The 20,978-nt window shown below is 36.9% G+C and overlaps 1 long non-coding RNA gene and 1 other non-coding gene across 2 annotated transcripts in view; one reads left to right on the forward strand and one right to left on the reverse strand.

The window, feature by feature from the left end:
• The window catches only part of LOC118148384 (uncharacterized), a 30,691-nt gene extending 30,495 nt beyond the window's left edge, over positions 1-196 (reverse strand). Inside the window, exon 1 of the long non-coding RNA XR_004735193.3 lies at positions 69-196. This is a non-coding gene — a long non-coding RNA (uncharacterized LOC118148384). The remainder of the gene's footprint in view (positions 1-68) is intronic.
• C16H8orf34 (uncharacterized protein C8orf34) overlaps positions 1-20,978 on the forward strand; it is a 451,907-nt gene that overhangs the window by 280,521 nt on the left and 150,408 nt on the right. Inside the window, exon 8 of the transcript XR_144469.6 lies at positions 19,790-19,925. This is a non-coding gene — a transcript (uncharacterized protein C8orf34). The remainder of the gene's footprint in view (positions 1-19,789; positions 19,926-20,978) is intronic.

The following is a 20,978-nucleotide window of genomic DNA, read 5'->3' on the forward strand; positions in this document are numbered from 1 at the left end:
ACCCCAGATTGATTGATGGAAAATATGGTAGCTTTTGAGCCATCGATTTCCATTCTGTATTCACATACCACAGAAGTGCAGGGTGAAATGGGCTGGAGAGCAGGAGACTAGCAAGATGGGCTTGAGATAGTACTTCCAACACTTGCTGAACTCCTGATGGGGAGGAGCTCCCAGTTCCTGTGTGCCCTGAGAGGAACCTGGAGGATAGTTGGAAATTGAGAATAGTAAGACTGGCTGAGTGAGGGGCAAAGGGACCTCACACTGGAGGGTGTGGCATCCCAGCCTAGGCCAGAGTCCAGGAAGAAGTTGGGGTTGGAATTCCGAGGGTCCACAGTAAATATGGAGCTGAATCAGTGGTAGAGGGATGGGTCACCAGGCTCCTGGCCATGCTGAGGATAGGCCAGGTCTAGTCACCAGGGAGAAGAGCTATATCCCCAGAGTCAGCAAAGATCACAAAGGATGGTATCAGGTCCTGCACAGAGAGGCACTCCTCTGTTATCACTGCTTTGAGGACACGCAGGCTTCCCCTTAGAGCCAGATGCCACCTGGAGTGTCAAGAAGGAAAAGTGAAACTTGAAAACAGAAAAGGAGTCTTTTTAGGGATTTTGACTCAAAATTCGACTATAGCTATGTCAAAAAGAGACTAAGATTGCAAGGAAAAGAAAAAAAAGTTTAAAGCAGAGGAAAAAGAAGGTACTTGTAGATGGCAGATATAAGTGTGCATTACTTTAATTTATCTTCTTTTTCCCCCCATTACCCAACAAGATGGAGGTTTGAGAGCAAGGTCAGATCATTTCTAGAAAATAAATACTACATTTTACATCCATCCTAACTGTAGTTTGTTTTAGGGCACTCTGCAAGTGTTTCAGAGGTCATAAATAAATCAAGCTTCCTGGGGTGGAGGGAGTTGTTTCCGGTCGGAAATAGTGATCCATAGAGTTGGAAATATATAAATATTTGTCTGGATGTGGGAACACCAATATATTGAAATTGGATCTGAAGTGTTCTTTGTAATTTCAAAAGTTCTAGGAGATGAACCCCAGGAGAAGTACTGGCTGTGTGCTCCTCTGGCTGTGGCTTTATCTAAGCCATGGCTGGAGTCCAAGTGGAAATGTTGAGCTGGGACAACAGGGACAAAGTGGGCACATGGTGCTTTGGTGCTCCAGCAGTGTGTGTGTGTGTGTGTGTGTGTGTGTGTGTGTGTGTCTTCTATGAAAAGCTGCTACAAGCTGACTCCACTTTTTGTCAGAATGTGTTTGTAAAAACCACATATTGGATCAGAGACTCACAAACTGTATCACATTTTTCCTACCCAAACGATGTTATAATTGTGGTTTGAATTTAAGACACAGCATCAATACATCATAGCCATAATAAACACCACAACACAAAAGAGAAAATTTCAGCCTTTATAAATAATTTAAAATAACAAAACGGTAAATACTGTATAAAATATTCTATGGTCCACTTGGCTATGTCATAAATTTGGCCACATATTAACATTTAATTACTAACAGTCTTGAATTCGTAATTTTTCTCGCCATTTTATAATTAGGGAAAATATTTTAGGGGATAATTTGAATGCCCAAGTATCTTAAAATAAGGTGGTTTGGAATCTTACATGTTTTTCTTCTATATGTAAGTCTCACCTGATCTTCAACTTCGGTTACTCAAGGCGAAACTGCTCAATGAAGTAATTCTTTGAGACTTCACTAAGAATTTTATTCTAAATAACTTGAAGAAAAGAAAAATTGCTTGAGTGTTGCATTTATTATCTCTAGCTGTGTAACAAATGATCATGTACTTAGCAGCTTAAAACAATACACATTTATTATCCCACAGTCTATGGGTTGGGGACTCTGGGCACAGCTTAACTGGGTCTTCTACTTCAGGCTGTCTCACATGATTGGGAACAAGGGACCAGCAAGGGATCTTGGGGTCTCTTCTGAAGCTCAACTGGAGAAGGATCTGCCTACAAGGCCACACAGTTGTTGACAGAATTCAGTTCGTTAACTGTTGTTGGACTGTGGGTGTCAGTTCCTAGCTGATTATTGGCCAGAGACCACCTTTAGTTTCTTGTCCTGTGGCCTTCCCAGTATTGCAACTTGTTTCATGCAAGCGTGCAAGCCAAGAAAGCAGTAGAGAAAGTGTGCCAGCAAAAATGGAAATCAGTCTCTTGTAACCGAATCACAGAAGTGAAGTTCAATCAACTGGACAGCATTCTTCTAGTTAGAAGCCAAGTCACTACATCCAGATGACCTTCAATGGAGGAGAATCATATACTGGCATAAATACTAGGAAGCAGCGATCATGGGGCCATCTTAGAGTCATCCTGACACAAATATGCTCAGCATATTTTTATCTACCTACCTCTTCCTCTTGTTTTCTTTCTGACATGTGATGCTCTTAAAGGGCAAATAAATAAATAAATAAATAAAAGTTGTAAGTGAGAAAGGGACCAGAACATAACATGCTTTTTGTGTTGCTTATACAACAGCATGGTAGGTCAATGGTATGGCAATGAACTTGAGACTTTTGTAATAGCAAAGGTATTGCAGTAAGTGGACATAGCAGACAATATTTCACAAGGGAGATACATCTCAAGATAGCATCTTTGTTTTATTAATCATGGTATGTAGTGGCTATGTAAACAGAGTGTGATAAACTGTCGCTCAAAAGGACTGGAGATGAAACTACAGTTAGGGAAGTTGAGAGAATAAAAAAATTTTTAAAATGAGATGCAAAATATGGAGCAGCCACAGGGAACAAAAATTGGTGACAGAACAAAGATGTTTAAAGATGATTTGGGGGAAGTTTTGCTATGCAGAATTAAATTTAACCATCTCTTTCATAGTGTTATGAAATTCCTGGTAAAATGTTAATTAGTAAGGTATCATTTGCGATGAATGATGAAAAGTGATGATGAAATGCTGAGACTGCTGTTATGGTTAAGGCAGAGCAACCTTTACAGGGCAAGTCTTCTTCGTGTAAGGTAGAGTGAATCAGCAACAGAGTGTGAATACGTTACTGTGTTACAGTCGGAAGAACATTGCCTTAGCGTTCAAATCCAGACTGTACCACATACTAGCTATGTAACTTAACCAGACTAAACTCTCTTAACAAAATGTCGGATTGCATAGGCTGAACTTGGCCTACACTATTGTTTGGCCTACATATTAAACTCTTTCAAAAATCTGCCCAATCCTCAGCTTACACCCTTTATTGTCTTATACCTACCCATTTTATTCATATATGGTACCTGCTGTAATGCAGTAAATAGGCATTTGATGACCTTATAGCAGTGGTTCTCAACCTAGCACTGTTACCATTTTAGGCTGGATAATTCTTACTTGTGGGGGTCTGACCTCTACCAACTAGATCACAGTAGCACTCCCCACCCCTTCCTCAGTTATGACAACAAAAACATGTATTCAGACATTGTCCCAATGTTCCGTTGTTTTAAGGGGAGGGAAAAATGACCCATAGTTGACAATCACTGCCTTAGATGTTGTCTTATGGGAGAAAATAAGGTGTAGCATTTGAAAGTACTTAGTCCATTTGGCCGAATAAAGTACCATGGACTGGTGGATTATCCACAGGAGAAATTTATTTCTTACAGTTGTGGAGGCTGGAAGTCTGAGATCAGGGTGCCAGCATGCTTGGGGTCTAGTAAAGGCACGCTTCTGGGTTGTGGACCACCTTCTTGTTTTTGAATTCTTAGGTGGCAGAAAGAGAGAGAGCTCGCTGGGGTTCCTCCTAACAGGACACTAATCCTATCATGAGTGGTCCACTCTCACGGTCTAATTATTCCCAAAGGCCCCACCTCCTAATACCATCACAACAGAGGTTAGGATTTCAACCTCTGAATTTTGGTGGGGACAGAAATATTTAGTCCATTGCAGCACCTAAAAGCGTGATTAAAACACAGCAAACATTCAACAAATGATGTTTTTCTTCTAAAAATTTGAAACTGGAGAGTGGTTTCTCACACAGAGTTAACTAGATATGTTGATACAAATTGAAACACAGAAGACAAATAATATTATGTTAACTAACATAAACACTAGTTTGAGAAATCATTTGTAGAAGGCATGTGTATGATACCTCAGCTGTATGTACATAAAACCTGACCCTCAGCTCTAAATTCAGACAGATCAAACTTCAATTCTTGTCTCTTCCAATTAATACTTTTGTATTTTAGGGAAATCCTTTAGACTTCCTAATGAATCTTATCTAAAATATGCCTTATTATAAAATGGAGACAATAATGACATATATATCATGGTGTTGTGATCACTCACTTGTTCATTCAATATGTAACTAGCGTGCTTTGATATTTCAGGGACTGTTCGAGGAAATGGGGATATAGAAGTGAATGTGAGACAATTCCTGCCCTCCTGGGAATTCATTCATTCATTTATTCATTTATTATTTTTTGAGACAGGGTTTCACTCTGTCACCCAGCCTGAGGGCAGTGGCATGATCACAGTTCACTGCAGCCTCGACCTCTGGGGTCAAATAATCCTTCTGCCTCAGCCTCCTGAGTACTGGGGACCACAGGCATGTGCCACCATGCTCAGCTAATTTCCTTTTTCTTTTCTTTTCTTTTCTGTTTTTTTTGTATAGATGGTATCTCATTACATTCCCCAGGCTGCCTCCTGAGAATTTATTAGTGAATAGATGATGTACAATAAATTTATAATGTAATTTCAGGAGATAATAAATGCTATGGAGATAAGCAGTATAACAGAATAAAGAATGATAGAGGATGCTCTCTTACATAAAATAGTTAAGGAAGTCTCCCCTGAGAAGGTGAACTTTAAGCAGACATGAAGATAGGGAGAGAATACAGTATGGTAGGTAAAGGCCCGGGCTGAGAAGAGAACAAGTACAAGGGACTGAGGACAGTAACATTTTTGGCCTGCTCCCAGTACAGAAGGAGTCTAGGGCTGCTGGATTAAAGGAACATATTGTGCAGACAATTGATACACTTTCATATTTTTAGTTTTTCTCTTATCATCAAATACTCACTTTTAGGGAACTCGAACTATGTATCTAATGTCGGAAGTGAGATGAGGTTCTGAGGTGATAGAATGCTGTGTAAGATGTTATTAAGGAAGAGTTTCACAGAGGCAGCTCTCCAAGTAAATGAAACAGAATTGAAAATGGTCTTGTAAAATTCCACTCGGGGTGGCAATGTTTTGTGGCTAGAAGTGTAAGGGATGAGAACAGCATGTGAATTCCAAGAAAGCAGCACAGAATGGAAAATGGATTTACAATGTGTCAGACAGGGTGGCAACATCTTGTGGCATGTGGCTTGCATCTCAGTGATGGGAAAGGTATGTCATGTGCCTGCTCCTCCCTGTGGCACACCACAAGGGAGAGTGAGTTGGCAACCACGGCCAACATACATCAACAGCAATTTTAGTATATGGCCAGCAAGGGTCTTCTTTTGAATTCATCTCCAAATTTGATTCTTTTTTATTTCTTCCAAAGGGCTGAGCATGAGATAGAAATAAAGGAAATTTGGAGGGGAGATGAAGAGGATAGCTATGAAACTTAATGCCATTTCAGATTAACCACATGGGATTTACATTCCTGACAATTGTGACTAGTGTATTGATAGACTTTATTGCTTTTATGAGCAATTAGTTGGTTAAAATTTGCTTCATTAAGAATGTTGCATGATACATTGAAAATCTCAATATTAATAGCACAAAGTTCAGATATATCTTTTATAAATATTATTTTGATTTTTTCAAAATACAGCAGTGTTTTCAAAATCCACGTAGAGATGAGAGACAGGGAGGGAAGTAAAGTGGAAAGGACATCAAATGGAGGAAAATTGAAGTGAAACAGGTCTATAGAATTAAGGGTGTAGTAAAGGAAGAGTAGTATCAGAGCTTAGGACTTAAGCAAATACAAAGACAGAATATGGGAAAAGAAGGAAATGGGAAAATGGAAGTTGTCCATCATCCAAGTCTTATTCCATTTGAAATCTAAGAAAAAATAAACTAAAAATAAATCCTGAACTGAAATCCACTAATATGTCGATTCAGTTTTGTGCATTTGTGTCATGTATATAAAGTAAATTGATTTCGGGCAGAGTCAACTTTACTAATGACAAATTTAGAGCACGGATGCAGAAAAGTTAACTGCTAAAATAGGGACTGTAGCAATTAGCGTATAATACATTTCTCTCTCCAAATGGCTTTTTTGAGTTAGCATTTTATGTAAGCCAGTGCAGAAGCACTCATCAAAATGAGCTCAATTAATAATTGTGGTTTAGATCAAGAATCAAAGTATCACCAAATATGGTACAACGTTTCATTATTAGGTTTATGGTCAAAATTCATTAGCAATAAACACATTAATAAAGTACACATAGGAAGTTCTCAACATAGGACCTTATTTATTAATACAGGGGCTGTAGGAATATAAAAATTCCATTAAATAGGATTATCAATTAGTTTAGAAACTAAAAAGAATAAATATGTTTGATGTATCATTTATAGTGACTGAAATAATGCTTTCTGCTATATAATTGTACTTAATTGGACCAACGAACCTTCCATAACTAAAATGCTGGGAGGGAGAAGCTTTTCAAAAGAACTGACTCAACTCTCAAGAAATATTAAATATTTAAATATATGATGTTTTCTATCCAGAGAAGTCCTGGGAGAATTCAAAATGAATAAATATACTTTAAAATGGTAATTAAAATGGTGAGCTTCTGCAAGATTTTGCAGTTTTCATATTTGAAAAAATTACCCATTTTTTCCCATAATTTTATCATAATCAACAATTTACATAATCCTAGTCTTTTAGGTTAACCAACCTCTCCTCTTGACTACCTAGGTAACATCTTTGCCCTATCCAGGTCTACACTCTGAACATTCTGCCCAGCTTTCCTCACTCTGATTTCCAGTTGTATTCCTGAACCCTTCCATCTTCTGTGCTGCTCTCCTTTCTGTTACCTTTGCCTACTGCCCCTTAAATCTGGTCCCTGATACAACAATTCCTCCTCTGACATTGTCTCTAGATTTCTGTGTTGCTTACAATGTGTTGTATTTCAATTAAAACTCTTACTGAACTTTCAGTTACACCAGGCCAGGTTTAACCCTCCCCTGACATGAGTTCACAGGCCAGGAATTTCTGTTATTTTTATAAAAGAGAATTGTTCACAATCTGTAATCTCTGTCAAACCTTCACAGGGTGACAAAAGTTACAGGAAACAAAAGTCATTTTTTTAGTGTATACGATATAATCTTTTGTATTTGTGGTGTGTGAAAACTGAGAATAATAAAGATGCATCTGATGCAGAAACCCAGTTTTGGGTAGTGTTTGGATTTGAATTTGCTAGAACTGGTGTATTTTTCCAGATTGGAGGAAGAAAACCACTCCCAGATGTCTTTATTTTTCTGACTAACAGAAGAGCCTTCACAATTTAAATAATGAGGGGTTCAATTAGCAGAAGTCTTGTGATTCATTTGCAATCTAAGCAAACACATTCTAGCCTACACATCTTTACAAAAGTTTGTGGTCATCATGTGTTTGGCTGTTGATGGTTCCTTTCAAAGAAATTTTTAAAAACTGGCAAGTAATAAAGAAAATCTCAGAAAGTTTCTTTCTCTGAAGACATGCAATATATGTAAATTTAAATTTATATAAACATTTTCCCTAACTTAATTGGTCTAATCACTTTCTTTGTTTATTGATCTTATGTGGTCAAGCAGAGTAAATATTCTGTGACCTACTCACTCTTATGTTATTAGAATGGAAAATTTCAATGCAGCACTTAAATTCCACAAGACTCTCGTTTTTTCAAATGCAATTCTAACTTAGTTTTTTTTAACTAAGGTTAATCTAAAAAGTTAAAAGCTATAATTTCTGACATGTATTTTGTTCTTATTATTTATGAACTTGATTATTTATGAGCTTGAAATTGTACTATTCCAAGGTACTAAAGAAGAATGCTAGATTCATATTTAAGGTATGACAGTAAAAATAGAGAACCAACGGAAACATGCCCTGGACATCTTTCCCTCATCTTTCAACCAGAAAATGTCCCAACAAAGTGAATTATGTTTCATTCTCCTTTTTTTCTTTTCCCCATTTTGGGAACTGTAGCTGTCTCACATAATAAAAATGTTTTCATACACATTTTATTTAAACTTGTCTAAGTCCTGATCTGTTTTCTTAACATTTGCTTTATTTTTAATAATTCACTCAGAATGTATAACATCTGCTTAAAACATTTGACCAAATCAGCTTTATCGATGTAAAACAACAAACCAATTGCAATGCAGGGGAAAACTGCCATAAAATTCTCATGTAACCCATCACTGAATCACTGTGAAGGGACTAATATTTGGAAAGCTTTTAATTTTAGCTATAAAGTTCCTTGAAACAGATGTGAAAATTCACTCGTCTCCCACATTGTCTAGTTCAAGCAGCTGCAAATTATTTCATGGATTACACTTGAATGAAAGTCATGGGATTATTTTATCTAGGCAGCTGTTATTTCCTTAAATTAAATCAAAACACTTTTTTTGTTTGATTAATTCTTAGTTATTTGCTATTGTGTGAAGATAAAAAGTTCACGTCTTTGGTCATAAATTAGTTCATTTTCCTCAATAGTGTTCCAGCAACTGAGAAGATGCAACAGAATTTTAAAGGCTACCTTTAAAAATAAATTACTGCTTTGGGCTTCCTATTATGAAAAAGAAAAAAATGTAGCACTTTCTTATTTATATGTTCTTAAATATAACATTCATATAATGCACACATTCTACGTGTAAAAATAGTTAGATGCAAGAAGTGTCACTGCTCAACTTTAACTACTCAGATGATAACTGTACCAGGTTTTCTCAGCCAGATGGTCTCTCGCTCCATTCCAAACTCCTTCACTAGATCCAGACTTGTCCTTCTAAGTGTCTACCAGATATCCATATGGATATATTGAAGGTAGTTCTGTCTCAGCATGTATGAAACCAAAAGCACTATCTCTTCCTGTATTCCCTAAAAGTGGTAAGTTGGAGAAACCTGTTTAGATGTCACGTTCAATTGTTCAATATATCCTACTGAATCTGCCTCTGAAATTACCTTTCAATACGTTTCTTTCTCTTTTTCTCGTCTCTGCTTCCCGTCATATCTCCCTTTTCTAGTTTTTACAATTTTTCCAATGACTATAAGTGCAACAAATGTATCCTTCAAAAACTAATATTCCAAAAGTCAATCCTATGTAAAGATCAATTTATCAGATAATTATCAAATTATACAAAATCTTATGATCAATAAATATCAGTGAATGCCTACTCTGTGCTAGACATACTTCTAAGAAACTGAGATTATAATAATAAATGAGAAAGATCAAGTTTCCATTCTAATATGTCAGCAAAGAAAAGGATATTTTAAAATAAACGTAATAGATGTGCATATATATGTTTCTGTATGCAAATCTGAGTTTATGTTTAAGTGTGTGTGTATGTGTGTGTATATGTGTACAAAGTGAAGTAATGATAAGGGCTTTAGAAAAAAATAAAGCCAGATAAGAGTATAGCAAATAATTTTAAAATATTCTTTTCAATAGAATCAATGAATATGATTGCATTTACCTCATGAATATTGTTGTTAAATATAGACCATGAATGTTTTCTTCTTTGTATCAACTTAAGGAATATTTAGTATAAAGCAACAGAACATAGGATAGTTTACTTTAAAATATAATTTTTATTAGTATATTCATGAGATATATATTTTAAAATAGCAGAGTCCTATGGAAAAATAATGAGTTACAAGTTGAAATATAATTGAAACAATGTAGTAATTTAAAATTTTCTAGTACTCACTAGAAAGAAAAAAAACAGGTAAAATTAATTTTAATAGCACATTTTATTCAACCTGGTATAGCCATAATATTATCATTTCAACATGTAGTCAATAGAAAAGTTATAAATTATATATTTAGCATTATTTTATTTGTACTATTTCATTGAAATTCTGTGTATATTTAACTTTTGCAGCATAATTCAGACTAGCCACATTTCAGGGACTCAATAATAACATGTAGCTAGTGACTCATGAATTGAACAGTATAGTTCTGCAGTATATTGCATATATCAAATATATTCTCTATATCAAATATATCGATATTTAGTTAAATATATAATTGTATAGTCTTAAGTAAGAATATCTTAATAAGAAATGCACTTATAGTTATAAGTAATATATTCATTAACTCATTCACTGAATATTTTAGTTGAATATATTTATTTCATTGAGGAATATTTTATAGTGGTTATATTATTTATAATACTATGTTTCAAAAAAGTCCTAAAATTGTTCTTAAAAATTTAGCAAATTATTTGTTTAATTGGTTTTTAATAAATATACCTAAAATTACCTTTCATACTATGTTTTTTTAGACAGGGCCTTACTCTGTCTCCCAGGCTGGATTGCAATGGCAAAATCAGAGCTCACTGCAGCCTCAACCTCCTGGGCTCAAGTGATCCTCCCACCTCAGCCTCCTGAGTAACTGGGACCACAAGCATGCCCCAACATGCCCAGCTATTTTTTTTTTTATGACAGGGCCCCAGCCAGGGTTGGTGGGTCATGCCTGTAATCCCAGCACTTTGAGAAGTCAAAGCAGCTGGATCACTTGAGGTCAGGAGTTCAAGACCAGCCTGGTCAACATGGTGAAACCTTGTCTCTACTAAAAATACAAAAATTAGCTAGGCATAGTGGCATGTGCCTATAGTCCCATCTACTCAGAAGGCTGAGTCAGGAGAATCACTTGAACCTGGGAGGCAGAGGTTGCAGTGAGCCGAGATTGTGCTACTGCACTCCAGACTGAGCAACAGAGCAAGACTCTGTCTCAAAAATATAAATAAATAAATAAGTAAATAAAGACAAGGCCCCACTATGTTGCCCAGGCTTGTCTCAAACTTCTGGGTTCAAGTTCTCCCACCTTGACCTCCATCCAAAAGTGTTGGGATTACAGACATGAGCCACTGTGCCCAGCCAGTTATCTTTCAGAAACACAGAATTGATATCTTCCTTCATGATTATTATAATAATGTAATTCTTATAATTATTGATAATCTTTTATCATCTAAGACTAAACTCTGTTTTAATATTACATTCTGCTATCTCTATACATCTCAGGTTATAGTCATATTAGCTGCATAACATTCCAGAAAGTACCATTGATATGGTTTGGCTCTGTGTCCCCACCCAAATCTCATCTTGAATTGTAATCCTCACGTGTTGAGGGAAGGACCTGGTGGGATGTGATTGGGTTATGGGGGTGGTTTCCCCCATGCTGTTCTCCTGATAGTGAGGGAGTTCTCTTGAGATCTGATTGCTTAAAGGTGTTTGACAGTTCCCCCCTTGCTTTCTCTGTCTCCTGCAACTATGTAATATGTGTTGCTTCCCCTTCACCTTCTGCCGTGAGTATAGGTTTCTTGAGACCTCCTCTGCTATGTGAAACTGTGAGTCAATTCGGTCTCTTTCCTTTATAAATTACCTAGTCTCAGGAAGGTTTTTATACAATGTGAAAAGGGACTAATACAGAAGATTGGTACCAGAAGTAAGGTACTGCCTTAAGACACCTAAAAATGTGGAAGCAACTTTAGAACTGGATAATGGCAGAGGTTGAAACAGTTTGGAGGGCTCAGAAGAAGACTGGAAGATGTGGGAAAGTTTCAGACTTCCTAGAGACTTGTGAATAGTTTTGACCAAAATTCTGATAGTGATATGGACAATGAAGTCCAGGTTGAGGTGGCCTCAGATGGAGATGAGAAACTTTTTGGGAACTGGAGCAGAGGTAACTCTTCTTATGCCTTGGCAAAGAGACTGGTGACATTTTGCCCCTGCCCTATTTGAACTTGCAAAAGATGATTTAGGGTATCTGGTAGAAGAAATTTCTAAGCAGCAAAGCATTCAAGAGGTGGCCTGGCTTTTGATAAAAGTGTACACCTATATTTGTTCACAGAGAAAAGATAAGAAATTGGAACTTATATTTAAAAGGGAAGCAAAGTGCAGAAGTTTAAAAAATCTGTATCTTGACCATGCAGTAAAAAAGAAAAACCCATTTTCTGGGAATAAATTCATGCTGGCTGCAGATGTTTGCATAAGTAATGAGGAGCCCAACGCTAATAGCAAAGACAATGAGGAAAATATCTCCAGAGCATGTCAGAGATCTTCACAGCAGCCCCTCCCATCACAGGCCTGGCAGGCTAGGAGGGAAAAACGGTTTTGTGGGTCAGGCCCAGGGTCCTACTGCCTTTTCAGCCTTGGGACATGGCACCCTGCACCCAGCCACTTCAGCTCCAGCCACAGCTAAAAGGCACTAAGTTACAGCTCAGACCATGGCTTAAGAGGGTGCAGTCCCCAAGCCTTGGCAGCTTTCATGTGGTGTTGGGCTTGCTGCTGTGCAAAAGACAGAGTATGGTGAAACTCTGTCTCTACTAAAAATACAAAAAATTAACTGGGCATGGTGGGGCATGCCTGTAATCCCAGCTACTCAGGAGGCTGAGGCAGGAGAATTGCTTGAACCCAGGAGGCAGAGGTTGCAGTGAGCCGAGATCACGCCATTGCACTCCAGCCTGGGTAACCAGCGAAACTCCATCTCAAAAAAAAAGGAGTTTAGCTTTGGGAGCCCCTGTCTAGATTTCAGAGGATGTATGGAGATATCTGAATGTCTGCAGCAAGGGTGGAGCCCTCAAGGAGACCCTCTGCTAGAGCAGTGCAGGTATTGGCTATTGCCACACAGAAGTTAGAAAACTCCAGGAAATTGCTTCAGATTTCATACATCCTTTGTAATATTAATAGAAGTATGGAGATTTTAAAAAATAACCAACAACCTTGTACCTACAAAATCCACCCAACTGGAACTGCTGCTAGAGGAAAATAAACGGTTCTACTTCTCTTCTACCTGTTAAATCTTCTAGTGACTATAGCTGCTTGACATACCCTAAATCTTATGTGGAGAACTAGATAGTAAAAGAGTGTAAGCAATGCAATTCTTAGTTTTCTAGCCTCTGCAATACTGGGGAGCATGGAAGCTAGTAAGAATAGGGCCAATTGCCAAAAGACAATATCTGGCATTTTCCCCTCAAACTCAGTTGCTTTCTTATGTATTTCTTGTAACACTTAAAATACTTATTTTTCTTCTGGGATGGGGTTGATCACATAATTTTATAGTTATCTCTCTTTTTAACCTTCTCCTACTTACTGAACAGTTCAGTTTCAAAGCATCAAAATTGGGCAAGTATATTTTTAAAAATTTATATCAGTTGATTTTTATCCTTCTTTACCATTGTTATCTTAAGAACTACAAATTTCTTTGTTGTGAAAACTATTTCTAATTGCTTCTAAGAAATTTCTAGTTGGCCAAAATTTCTTCTTAGCAGACTAAATTTGTATCTACTTGTAACCAAAGATGGTATATCTGGCATATGTATAGTATTGGGCTGGACATTGTAGAGAATATTTTAGGAAAGAAGCCCCCAAATAGGAAGGAAGAAAGAAAGGAAGAGTGGAAATGAGAGGAATAAAGAAAAAAGAAGAAATAAAAGACAGAAAAGTTCTGATACTATAGGTGAGGCAATACATTACTTCTTCCTTGTAGGAGTTTTTTTGTTTGTTTGTTTCTGGCTGAGTCTGAGAATTAAATTAACACAATAGAAATTAACAGAAGAAAATTATACAAATTTATTTAATACTCAATACAGTTTTAAGTGGCATAGGAGCCAAGCCTGAGAATTAAACTGACCAATAGAAATTAACAGAAGAAACTTATACAGATTTATTTAATACTTAACAGTTTTACATGGCATGCGAGCCCTCAAAAGGAAATGATGGTCCAAAAAACAGAGTCAATCACTTATTTACTGAATCAGACAAAGAATAGTAAGTTGTGAAAATCTAGTAAATAATATAAGAAGGCTTACAGGATGAGATATTTAAAAAGATCTCTACAGAATTCTCCCAGTCTCAACTTTTTTGTCCTTGATGATAAGAATGTTACTTTTCTTGTAGTATAAGGTGAGCATCTTTCACATGGAAATTTCATTTGTTTGTGTTTTTAAGAAATAGAATGAAGGTCAGAGTAATTTTCTTGCATCTGCTGTGTTTCAAATACAAAAAATTAATTCAAAATAGTCAACATGTCAGAATGGCATATTTTTACCTCCTTCAATACCATTGGCATGCAAAGATTCTCAGTTTTCTATATCTAGAATATGTTCTTAGTATTTCCTCCCTTGACTTATGCAGTATTAAAAAGTCTTTGGACAGAATCTTACTTAAATTATTTAATTTGTTTTTCTCCCTTTCCATTTTCGTAAACTTTCCAAAATGTTAAGTTTAGGCATTTTTTGTTTTTGTTTTTGTTTTTTTCTCTTAGTTACTTAAGCATAGACACCTGCTCCCTTAAATAACATTGCTAAGGAAATGGAGCTAGTGAGACCAGATTTGTATTTTATTTTTGTTCTTTGTAAATTAGACATAGATTATTAGTATCCTCCCATGACAAAACAAATTTTTTTTATGGTTCTGTCACCCTTTAGAGCTTGGGAAATAGGAGTAATTAGAAGCTCATTAACCTTCTTTAAAATAATGAATATTTGTAATGACAGAAAACATGAATGGATATTTTTCAGAGTGAGGCCTCTCCTAAGACTGCAGGAGCCAATTTCACTAACATCACCACCGTCACATCTGACACTCCAAGAACCATAGCAGTTGTTGAAGCAGTTTCAGCTTACAGCACTCTGAAGTCTCCAGCAAATGAATTCCAGGCTTCTGACTCTAGGCTTCTCTGTTCTTTCACACTGTGACAGTTATTCTGAACTGGAAAAAATAGGTGCTATCCAGAAGGGGTGTGAGGAGCTGCTAGAAAATCTTCAAAAAGTCTCATTAAATACACTCAAATTTGCACACAAAAGGAGAGTTCTGGCAGGGAGTTTTTACTGTTCATCAAAATACGTCATAAAATTCATGTCTTATTACCTTCTCTACATACGTCAAACAATCTAAAGATGCTTAGGTAATTGCCATGGAGCGCCATACTATCATTCGATATCTTATTAGTAGAAAAAATGGTACAGAACCAAGTAGATAGTTGATGGATTTGGCCTTTGAACACATCCTCAAAGGTAATGAGGGGCCAGCATGTCTGGGCTCCCTAACCCAGAATGAACCACATAATTTCTTCATATCAGTATGAGTGACATTAATAAGTCAGTGTGGTGTGCTTTGTGGCTCCAGGATAAAAATCAAGAAAGCAACTTTTTGTTCTAATCCATAAGAAATGGCCCCCAAAACATGATTGCTTCATTTAAACACTCTTCTTTTACATAATCAATGTCTTCAGATGTACCCTAAATCATAGAACTATTATGAGAATGTATGGGAAGCTTAGATTTGGATTAAACCATTTAGTACAATGCTTCTGCAAAACCCTAATTTGCCCACTACAAACAATTATTCAGCCTTTGCTTGAAACATTTGCAGGAACAGGGTAATCACATCTCCTACACAGCACTGTACAGTATGCCTTTGAACAACTATAAAAGTTAGAAGATTGTTATATTGATGAGAAACACGCTCTCCTCTTATACCCATTCCTTCACTGCAGGCACAGGTGGAACTCTGTTATCTCTTCTCTATGACAAACCTTTAGATATTTGAAAGTTACCATTGTGGAAATAAAGACTACACAAATGAGAATAAGCAGAGAACATTTATCTATTTATTCAGAGCTTGTTATAGCATGGGAGTCAGCCACTATCACCTGCATTTACCAGAGACCCAAAGGGATACATGGGAGTAGTAGGAAGACCTTATAATAATAATTTTTAAAGGGACGGCTTTGAATATGTTCTGATTGGAAGTTGTTGACATGGGACAGCTGAAGAAGGGCTTACACGAAACACACCATCTATGCAATTGTTTTTGGGAGCGCATTTAGCTTTCTCCACTTGGTTCTGAGTTGGAAATAGCATTAAAACAAGGGAAACTGACTTTTGTAGACCACGTCCTGAATGTTTTGAGCCAACTACTGCAGAAGTTGTGGGTCAATATTCTAATGTTACCTGTGATCCACCTATTGTCTGTATGTATATTCAATCTCCCCTCTTTTCGTCACTCTCTTTTTTGGTCAAAAGGTAAGGTGAGAGATCCAGATCCTCACTGCTTGATGCTCGTTCACTTGTACTCTTAATCATATCACGAGCTCTTATTTTTTGTTGTGGTTGCATCATCATTGTGGTCATCTGATGAGAGTGGCCATATACAAACTTTTAAGACTTTATATGGGATTTGATGTACCAGCATCATGAACACTATAGTAAAAACAAAACAATTTAAGTCAATTTAATATTGACCTGGTTCTTCAGAACCAGCGGGGTTATTGACTTGGTTCTTCAGAACCAAGAACTTCAATTGTCCAACCCAAGGTAAAAGAATAAATCTCATAGTCCACAAGGACCAAACTTAGAGAACCAAGTAGTCTTTTGTCAAGCTGACACGTAGACTTATTTTACCTTACCTGATCCAAGTATAGCAAGAAATATCAGCAATGCTACAGATACCGCCATGACCAGCGGAAAAAAAAAAATCCAGAACAGTGTGATTGTTCAATTGTCTTGCCAACAGTTGAGATGGACCTGTATTCCATCTAGGGTAGAGGTAGCATCACTAACAGTTTCTGCCAGCATTAGTGATACATGTCTTATAGGCTTTTGTTTGCATGATTCCTATTGCTGGAAACTGCCGTGGTTGTTTGTATAAACAATGAGTCAATAACACCTCCAAGCAAAGTGCCTGAATAATAAAGGGTGGCCTCATTTAGGAGCTTGTATTAGAGTTAATATTTCCAGGCTTGATGATCTTTAGAATTAGGGTGTCTGTGTACCGGTAATACTTGTAATGCTGTTTTTAAAGTGCACGAGGTATGTGTGCATGAAGCAAGCAGGACTAGCTATCTAGCCGCAAGGAAAGTAGTTTCCAGTAGGAACACACAGGGATCCAGAAAAAAGAAATTGTTCATGACCTGAGGTTGGAATCAAGGCTGTTCATTAGTTGGGATACATACGTGAATCTCATAGTCTCTTCCAGATGATAAGTAATTGGCTCACCTTTTTACGACGATTGTTGAATTCAAATTTCGAGTTACAGAGTCTAATTAATAGATTAGTAGGTTTTTTTTTGTGAGAAAGGGACACTAGCAAAGTCACTGGTTGATTTATCCATGTTAGTTCAAGTGGAAATACCATTGGCTTTAATTCCCTGTGGTCTCATTTGATGAGACTGAAATTTTCCAAGGGTTCTTGATGATGGTAGTCTGGTGAGGGATAGCACATCTAGCAATCAGTGAGCTTGAAGGTTACTATTTAGGATAATCCAAGATTAGTGTTAGAAAATGATTATGCTCTAATCTGAAATTTTAATAAGAATAAAATAAAAGAGAAAAAGGGTGATTGTGGGTGGGTGACTATCAGTGGTCTTTAGAAAATGAGAAGAATGATTGTCATTAAGTAGATAAAAAACAAAGTAGCGATTACACCAGAGATCTTGATCCAATACCGTGGGCAGAAGCTGTCTACTCTCTGAGGTCCTTATCTCCCTCAGAAGGTCTAGAGTCAGCTGTCTACTCTCAAGATTTAAGATTGTAACCAGTTTATCTGTACCATGGTGAGTCATTTCATGGAGAAATTTAACTAGAATTCATTTGAAGCCATCTGGTGCCTCCAAAAATGCCAGAGATTATCCGAGCAAACCTAGAACTGTATTTTTATTTTTTTATTTTTCAGAATCAGGGGCTAAATGTTGATATTTTATAATTGTGTCTTAGAACGACTCCAGATATTTATTACTTAAAATTGTAGGTAGGTTCATAACCTTGATTAAGGCTGCTTCTTTGGCAAAATAATATGTTAGAACATTTCTTTTAGTTTCTATATTATTTATATTATCATTAGCTTCCATCTTTATAATAACTACCTCAGGAGTAGATCTAAAAGTGTTTTAAACATCTTCTCAATGTATGACGGAGTTTCTAGCAGAGAGGAAACCCTTTGTTTCCAAAGCATCCCAAAGTCATGTATATTTTTTAATTGTACCTGTATATATATTTACTCTGAGGTCTTTGTCCAGTTAGCAAACTCAGGTAAGTACAGTATCTTTGCCATCTGGACTAATTTTACCTCTGATAGAGGACTACATTTCGTGGGCACATAAATTAGTGGTAGAATACCCTGCTTGATAATTTCTAGTTTCAAGTTTGAAATATCATCCAGCAACAAATAATATTGAGTCAGAGTTTTCAAAGGCAGTCTTTAAAAATACTGAAGTGCAGAAAGTTTCCTAACTGAGGTAAGAAAACCATGGGTTCACTTCTTCTGGTAGGGGCAGGAGAGTAGCAAAAATAGGGTGTTCTAGTGGTGAACAGTAATGTGAGAGTGAGAGAGTAACAAACTCTCATTGAGAGTGTTTAACGCTGGCTGAAAAGTGTTATGTGTTCAGAGGCAGCAGTAAGGTCTGTACTGCATGAGGAACCATGAGATTAAGAGGGGAGCCTGTAATTAGCTCTGCAGAGGCACCAGCTTTCGAATTAGCATCGAGGCTCTTAAACAAGGGGACTAAACCTTGGTAACCAGGTCAAAGTTGAGTTAAAACCCTAAGTGTTTTTCCAGTTTGCTTATGCACAAGTAGACAATAAGGCTTTCACTTGGAGGTACCTATGGAAGAAGTCTGTTGACAAGCCTTCCTCAGATTCCAAAAGACCAGTTCATATTTAGACTGAGTTGTCACCATCTCAAGAACAATTTATTTGACAATTGTTTGTAATATCCGATTAAAACATGCAATCCTCTTGATTGTTTTTTGAGGGATCTAGGATGTTTCCATGGTCTTTAGTCATCAGAAGACAGTGATTGTCCTCCTCACGCACATTATGCCTTCAATAATGAATTAGAGTCTTGGAAAAACTATGATTTATCTTTTGAAACTTTTATCTCTTTTGTGCTAAAGCCGAGAGTAAGTAATTGGAATCCTTTTTACAAGCTTCCTTGTTCTTGGAATGAAGTAGGACATTGTATACATATTCCATCAGAACTGAGTCTCAAGGGATAACTTAGGTCTTTTCATTCTTGATTGAGGACCTGGGAAAAACAGAAGTGGGCTTCAGCAAACCTTTGGGGCATGACTATTCAGGCTTACTGCTGTCCTCCCCAGGTGAAGGTAGAAAGCAAACACTGAGAGTGAAAACAGAAAGACTTCAGTTATATTTTGATTGGAGGCTGTTGATGGAAAAGCTGAAAGCAAACTGATTAGAGGCGGAAGATTTATGTAATTGGTTTTGAAACATATTTGGTTTTGTGTGGTTGTCTCTGAGTTGACAACAACAACAACAAATAGGAAGGCGGGCAATCATTGACCCAGCTTTGACCACTCGGGCGGATTGCTGCAGAGGCTATAGTTCGGTTTCCCCAGTGGGTATGGCAGAGGTTGTGAGTCAGTGGTCTGTGGTCATATGTGCTCTGCTGACTCTCTGTATTCAGTCTCCTACCATTTTGCCTCTTGTAAATCTTCACATATAATTTGTGTCCAACTATGTCTAGAAATAATTTGAAAAATAATTGATAATGAAGTTAGATTTTTGCAAAGGGGAAATAAATTGTTTTGCTTAACAAACTAATGGCAGATACCTGAAAACATGAACTTTTCTCCTCAATTCCACTAGAGTTAATTTTTTTCTCTGTAATTGTTTGTGTTGTTACAGAGGATCTTAATGATTTAAGAATGGAGGGAGTAACAACCCTGGTACCTTCTGGGAGCAAATTTAACCAAGGCCGTCCTACTTACCCTGCTGAGCCTCAGGCCAAGGTCACACTGAACATCTGTTCAAGGTGTGCCAGGTAAAAGACATAATAGGTATAGTATATATAAACATGATCTTGATTTTTAAAATCTAAGATTTTGATGCAAAGACTGTACTCTTCTGTGTTAAGAACATCTTTTCCTTCCAGTGATCTTTTGTGCTAACATTGGCTAGGGAGTTAGTTATGCAGTTTATCCTGTGCCCAGTGCCACTGAGACCAACAATGAATCAAAGACTTTAGACTGTCTTCACTTCACAGCTTGAGACCATTTTATGTCTTCTGTCTCTGAATTTCATTTGCTTATGAAATTCTTTGTTCTCTTTCAAAAAAATGTTAAGGGCTGTGAACACTCAAAGCCACTTTTAAAGCACCTGCATAGAGGAAGAGTTTGGCCAGGTACAGTTTAAGATCTGATATTATTGACCTCTTAACCTGCCCCTCATCCTATTCAACTCCTGGAAAGAATTTAATCAGCTTGACGCTCTTTAGTTTTGGCAGCTGGAAGCAATCTTTGCATATACTGTATGTGGCCAAAGAAGTAGCTTGTAGTTACTGCCAAGTCAGCTCCCAGTGCTGGTCTAGCAGAAACTCACCAAATAGCTAGCATTCATTCTTTTGTAGGAACTAAATCTCATTTGCAAAGAGGCTTTTAAGCTTGTTTAAATGATAAAACAAGCTTTCTAACCCTTATGTAAATGGTCCAGATTAGCAAGAACAGCGTACTGGCTGGCCAATTTTATCTCCTTTTCTTTATGTCTAGCTGTTCTATTGTGCTGTTTGAGAGGAGATTAGCTGCTTGGATATAGGGAGGGAGGAAAAGTGTAGGAAAATCAAGTCAGATTTTTGTAGCTCTTTCTCTTTTGCTCTACTCCTTTGGAAGTTTTATTTTAATTTTCACAGGCTTAGAAAAATGGAAAGGACACCTCTTAGAAAATCAGGGGATATTATTCTAGGCCATTAAGAGAAATGGTGTAACATAGTGAAAACAGCAATGGAAACATTGCTTCAGGCAAGTAATATTTGGTGGACTGACTTTTTAGTAGGACTGTGAAGAAAACTTCTTATATGTATGTGATAATATTTAAGCAT

Source organism: Callithrix jacchus, chromosome 16 (genome assembly GCF_049354715.1).
Source record: "Callithrix jacchus isolate 240 chromosome 16, calJac240_pri, whole genome shotgun sequence".
NCBI classification, from domain to species: domain Eukaryota; kingdom Metazoa; phylum Chordata; class Mammalia; order Primates; family Cebidae; genus Callithrix; species Callithrix jacchus.